Here is a 6,847-nt window from a genome sequence, read left to right as displayed (position 1 = left end):
GAATATTGTTATGAGATTACTTGTTAAATAATATGTATTTATTTTATTTTAAAAATGTAATTATGTGAGATTTGGTTGAATGCACTAAGGTGCATGGCAGATAGTGATGCACTCTAGTGATTTAGTGTGTGCAAATGCATGGTAATGTGATGCACATGTGTGGATTTTCTACTCATTTTATAATTTCCTTTTATTTGATATAATTGAGTAGTTTAATTTAAATAAAAAAAATAAAAAAAAAGAGGAAAAGGGAAAGGTGATGGACGGTTGGGTGTAGGAAAAGCAAATGGCTTATTTCCTTTATATATATATATATTATTTTTTTTCAATTAATTAGACATGATTTGGGGGAATTATAGCTAATATTAGGTAAGGGAAATTTGACAATTTTAATTCAATTAAATTACTCTTTATTATAAAGGATTTTTAGGCTTAATTAGATGAGTGGATTAGGGAAATTACCATCTATTTTGGTGAGGCTATATGAGGAAAATAGGAATTAAAAAGGAGACATGAAGGAAAAGAGGCCATTTGGCTGTGACCTAGAGAGAAGATAGAGAGAGAGAGAGAGTGGCGTGCTAGAGAGAAGGGGCTGCCATTTCTAGAGATAAGGAGGAGAAGAAAGAAAGGAAGAAGAAGAAGAAGAAGAAGAAGGGTTCAAGCTAGGGTAAGGCTCTTGTTTGTTTTAAGATTCCTTATGTTAAATCTAGTATTTTGATTTGGGTTGTCTCTAACTTTTGTTCATCTTCTTCTCCATCTTGATATTCAAAAAAATACAACCCCTAGGGTTTGAGCAAGGAGGTGCTTCTAGATTGGATTCTTGATTTCTATCAAGAGAGGTATTGAAATCCCTCCCTAAATTTTGTGGTTATTGGTTTTGATGAGTAAAATTATTAGGGGGACTATGGTAAAAGGGGATTTGTGTTTTGTGTAGGAAAAATATGTACTTTGTGTTCTTGTTATCTTATTGATGATGCGTTGTTTGATCTTGCATGAAGGGTATTATGGTTTAGTGTATAAAATGGTTTTGGTGTTGATCTTTCTATGTATAATGATTAGTGATAATTTATGAATGCATATATGGAGATTTCGGCCTAGGCATATCTAAGGATCACCTTTATATTTTGTTTTATGTTTTGTGATCTTCAATATGTTAGATCCATGTTTTAGGACCTATGTAATTTGGGTATAATGATAATTGGGAATCTTGCTAATTGGATCCATGAAATTTTGATAGGATGTATATGATATTGTGAAGAAATAAATTATGGTCTGCATGAAAATAATGATAGAAACATGTTAGGTTTAATATAAAGGCATATATGAATAATGGTGTTTATGTAATAATATAGTTATTATTGTTTTGTTGGATTTCATGTATAAATTCATTAGAATAGAATAAGGTTTCATATGAATATGTGTTAGTGATATTCTTAGAATTATTTGTATAATAAGAGCATGATAGGATTTGTGAGTTATTGTGTTTATTGGACATGTATGATTTTATGTGAAATTTTTGAAAGCCATGAGATAAAAGATGAATTTCATGAGTAATTATGCTTGCTGATTTTTGTGAATAATTGGGTAAAAGTTTGGTGAAAAAGTGATTTGCATACATAAGTAATGTCCTTAATACTATGTTGATTTTATGAAATTAAAAAGGGTATTTTAAGTCACAATAAAATGATATTTTACTCAAGTAAATACCTACATAATTTTTATTATATTTTTAGAAAAATATGAGGTTTTAAATTCAATATGGTGATTTTTGATAATAAATATGATTGCTGAAATTTTTGTTAAAAAAAATGTGAAGTGTGTTTCAATAAAATGAATTTGATTAGTATTTGAAATAAAATTAATACCCTAAATTATGGTAATATTAAAAATAGTATTTTTAATATGGTATGAGTGTATATTTTAATAGTTATGATTTTTCTTTATTTTGATTAAGAAAAATATTGAATTCAATTTATTTGTGATTTTTAAAGAAATAAAATGGTGGCTGAAAGTTTAGTTTAAGAGGTTTAAAATGATTATTTAATTGTCACTTATGAATTTATGTTACATAAAAACTAAGCCTTAAAATAATTCAAATAAAATATATTTTTCCACACTTAAAATATATTTTTCTCACATCATTTATGTAACACAATTAACCAATATTAAATTGATTTTTCTAATGAAGCATGGTAATCATAGGTATTTTAAATAAATTCCAAGCCTTTGTTATTTCTTTGTAATTTGAAAATAATAAATGGATTCATCACATATTTTTTCTTAAGCTAAATAAAATTATTTTTAAAATAAAAATAATGTCTTGAGAGATTTAATCAACCTAGAAATTTTAAGAAAATAAATAATGGTAAGCAAAGCATGTTACAAGTCTATTAATTTTAAAACGATAGAAGAAAAACATGTAGAATTATCGTTTTTAAACGCCACAATTACGCAACGTTCCCACGTATGCATGTTACAGTAAATACACTTTTATGTCCAGAATTATGTCTATTATTCAACCATGTGGTTTTTATAGAAAGATCATGCATGCAAAGTAGGTAAAATGAGCATTATTCATTTATGGTCTTATGTGTAATTAAGTATATTTGCATGTTGTGTGTGTAACTCTTATTATGTGTGCATGGGCCATGCACACATGAGTTGTATGAAAGGGCAAAATAGTAATTTTATGAAGCTAAGAAATGTCGTTTTGATTATGGTATAGGCTCGTGGAGAGGTTGTGAATTTACTAAGCTCAGACCTGAGGTAAGGAAGTTAGATAGAATTTATGATTGTTTATGCTATGAATGGTAAGATTGTTGTGTGAATGAAATGCTATGAATTATGAATGTCATAATGTGATGATATGTTGGCTTGTATGAATATGTTATGTTATGAATGGATGTTAGCGTGATGAACACGACACATTAAAATGGGTTGCTAAGGATTTGAAGACGTAACCCAAGTTACTAAGGATATAAAGACGTAACTCCAAGGGCGGACGCGCCGAGGTTATTCAAGGACCAGAGTCTCCTGTTTACCTCAAAGGGTGGCATGGAGAAGTTAGCGGACCATGTTCACAAGGAATTCTGTATGATGATGATATGATGTTTATGTTATGATGATGTTATCATATGATGATGCTATGATGTTTATGTTATGATGATGTTATGTTATGATGATGATATGATGTTTGTTACGACGATGCTATGATGTATAAAGATGAACGATAGTATTTGTAATTTGTTGTATCTTACTTGCTTATTGTTTGTACTTCCTTACTGGGCTTTTAGCTCACCCCCTTACTTTCCTTTCCAGGTAGCAAATTGGTTTCTCCATGGCACGCGTGGTGATGTGGGAAGTTCTATCGTCCTGGTGTGTATGGCGTGGGGCATCCTATGGACGAAAAACGATCACTTAAAGACGCCATTTTAATAATGTTATGTTTTTTGAGACTTTTTAAACTTATCAATGGGACTTAAATTATTGGTTTTTTTTTTTGGAACTTTGCATAAAAACCCATATTTTCTTTTAAAACTATTGGGCCCAACTTACATGTTTTAAGCAAGAACACACTGAAACCTTTATAATAAGTGGCTTTCCTTTAAAAACCAACGAAATGTTAATGTTTCATTAAGTACTAGTTTTGGGCGTTCTTTACACACAATCCCAAATTTCCCAAATTTTTCTTACATTGAGAGAAATTCATCAACTGATTTTTTTTCTTTTAATTTTTTCTAATGATACTACACTCCCCCAAACTTATTTCTTTGTGTTTTCAATTGGAGTGTAGTTCCTTTTCAATATACTTTTTTTTCTTTCTCTCTCAATTTTTCTTCTTCTATTGACACAAATTTCCAAATATAAACCGCATTACAAACCATCCCCCAATCACTTTTCATATGCTCATGGTATATAAAAGGGAAGGAAAAATAACAATGTTTCAAATAAGCTCAAAAGAAATGTCAAACAAAAAGAATCAAATTAGGCTCAAAATTGAGTAACTAAGGATTTAATACATAAAGGTTGGCTTGAAATGCTCAATCGGTTCAAAGAATTGCCTAAATCATCATCCTAAGCATGCATAATATAGGATTTCATCTCAAATAGCAAGCAAACAAGTTCTAGAATAACAAAAATTTCATAATTTATTTTCATTTTCAAAATTCAGTAGGCATAAAAATTTCTCAATTACACAAAATTTATTAAAAATCATGATTGAGCTCTCAACTATTTAAGTGGACTCAAGTAAAAATGGAAAGAAATATTCAACCAAGCACATATTTTTATAGCTTCATTCCCATTCAATTTATACAACACATCATTCCATCATATTATCATTGGCTAATCATTGCCAACTTGATTCAACTAACACTCTAAACAACCTAGACAAAACACACTAACACTAAAAAAAACAACTTAACACAAACAATAAATACCTTCCCCCAAACTTAACCTAAACATTGTCTCCAATGTTAAAATAAAAGCTAAGGAAAAAAAAACTTACGTGACACCTCATACTACTTAAAATGATAGGATCAAGATGGTGAATCAAAAATGGGAAAAGAAAACTTCTCGGGTTAGCCCATAATTCATTATGTCGGAGCCCGAAGTAGCGCTGCAACTCAAATTAGTCTCATATTTAATAGAAATTAAAACTAAATAAAAATAAATAAACAAAATACTAAAATTAAAATGTTCATAATCCAAAACTTAAATAAAACTAATAAAAAAATAAAATGCAAATAAAAGATTGGAATGCCTCCAAACGTGCTGTCGCTAACGTCATTTAGCCGGACGCTTGTTTTCTTTCATATTCAACTTGGATCAAGTCCTCCCCTCACATCCTTGAGAGCAATAGTATCATGAATTGGCTCTCATTTCTGGTGATTAGAAATTGATGGAACTTTACCCCGCTCATGTAACATCTGAATCCTTTCACTGAAAAACCTTTTAAAAGGACGACTCCTTTTCGCATTCCAGTTTTAACCACACATCTTTGCTTAGAGACTTCCAACTTGTTCTCTCCTTGTTTTACCACTTTAACTCTACAACAAGTTGGAATTTCTGTTGCTGCAAAAAAATTAAATATTACCTCCTCTTTTTGCACTCACAGCTTCAGTTCACCTTCTTGCACATCTATTAAGGCCCTACTATTGGGGTTTTATGCCCTAATTAAAACCCAAATTCTTTGTAATCTCATTTTATTATCAATAAAAGAATAGAAATCATTTTTTGACTTGGTTAATCACTTTGCTCACATGTTTTACTTTCATGATTATTTGTTTAATATAAACTTCTATTAAATCCCGAGCATATAGCTAATCTTATTTATAGTGACGTAATCACAGTGGAATATAAATATGATTATATGTTCAAAATAAGTTAGTCCTAAGATTAGTCAGTGCACAGGATTTACACTGACTTGCCAATCTACGATATGATCTACTTACACATTACAGTTTTATGTTCTTTCCAAAACATTAGCAAAGTAGATAAGATCGGATGTATTTGTTACATTGGATAGGACCGATATTGACAATTGATAAGATAAGTAAACATACCGTTATTATCTATTCTAGTCATATCATATAGTTGACCATAGGTCAATTCAATCTCAATTCTGAGTGGTTAGTATTCTAACTGATTGTATTATTTGAGTTCTTTGACTTGTTTGTTACAAGCTTGCCCTACGGACTAGGCCATACTTACATCTTGGGAACTCGGTAGTATAATTGAGTGGGAGTGTTAATCATAGATATGAACATCTATAGCTTCTGATGAAGAAGTGAAACAATGGTTTCCTTTTAGTTTGGTTCAAGGTGTTAAATGATAGAGATCTCATTTCAGTAATTAAATTAGTTTACTGAAATATCATTTACAAGGAACTAAGTGTTTTAAGGATAAAATAGAATGGCGTGTAAAACGGTATTTTAGTCCTATCTCATTGTAGACCGTCTATAGAGGATTGAGTGACAATTATGGTTGTAACAATGGATGATTAATAGCGTATCTATATTTGTTATAGAGCAATCTATGAATTCAAGAGTGCAATTCCAAGTCTATAGTGGAGTCACGAGGAATTAATAAGTTAGTAAATTTATTTGTTAGATTTATGATAAGTTATTGGAGCTTGATTTCATAGGCCCATGGTCCCCATTGTACCTTGGATAAAATCATCTAGATAGTCTCAATTAATTAATTTAATTATCAATTAGAATTATCAAAGTTGACCAGGTCAATTTTGGATAGTTTCACAGAGTTGTGTAATTTTGAGAAGAAAAGAAAAATTATGGCAGATTTATTAATTAAGATAAATTCGTATCTAAATTAATAAATAAGTTTAAATCAAGGTTCAAATTATAAATAATTAATTTGATAAAGGAGTAAATAATTATTTAATTAATTAAATCAATAGAAAATAATACAGGTCTTGATTTTAAGTCCAATGGGCTTATAATCAAATGGGAAATTTTACGGGCCTAATGCCCATGACAATTGCCCACACTAGTCTAGGTGGTTCTAAGGATACATTGGAAGATTGTGAAGAAAATAGAAGATCGGTTCAGTTTCTTGATAATATTCTGCGACAGAGAGGATACAAGAGTTAGAGAAACTGAAGGAATGACTCTTTCATTCCGTTGCGTATACTGTAAGTATTCTTGTCTTTGTTTATCTTTGAATTCAATTTTAGAAACATGTTTTAGGTTATCTCATATTAATTTGTTTAGTATTAGATATACATGAAAATAAATAAAGATCCTGTATAAGCTAATCCAACACCTACCAGTTGCTAAAAATGACCTTCCAAGAATAATGGGAATATTTTCATCTTCCTCCATATCAA

At 30.0% G+C, this 6,847-nt stretch overlaps 1 long non-coding RNA gene across 1 annotated transcript; it reads left to right on the top strand.

The window, feature by feature from the left end:
- Window positions 1–533: 533 nt before the first annotated feature.
- LOC133833892 (uncharacterized) lies at window positions 534–5,111 on the top strand. Its single transcript, XR_009893194.1, has 4 exons — window positions 534–667; window positions 787–839; window positions 2,726–2,766; window positions 3,319–5,111. It is a non-coding gene; the product is annotated as an uncharacterized LOC133833892 (long non-coding RNA).
- Window positions 5,112–6,847: the final 1,736 nt, after the last annotated feature.

This window comes from Humulus lupulus, chromosome 5 (genome assembly GCF_963169125.1).
Source record: "Humulus lupulus chromosome 5, drHumLupu1.1, whole genome shotgun sequence".
Taxonomy (NCBI): domain Eukaryota; kingdom Viridiplantae; phylum Streptophyta; class Magnoliopsida; order Rosales; family Cannabaceae; genus Humulus; species Humulus lupulus.
The sequence above is the reverse complement of the archived record's forward strand: the minus strand, read 5'-3'. Positions and strand labels throughout refer to the sequence as shown.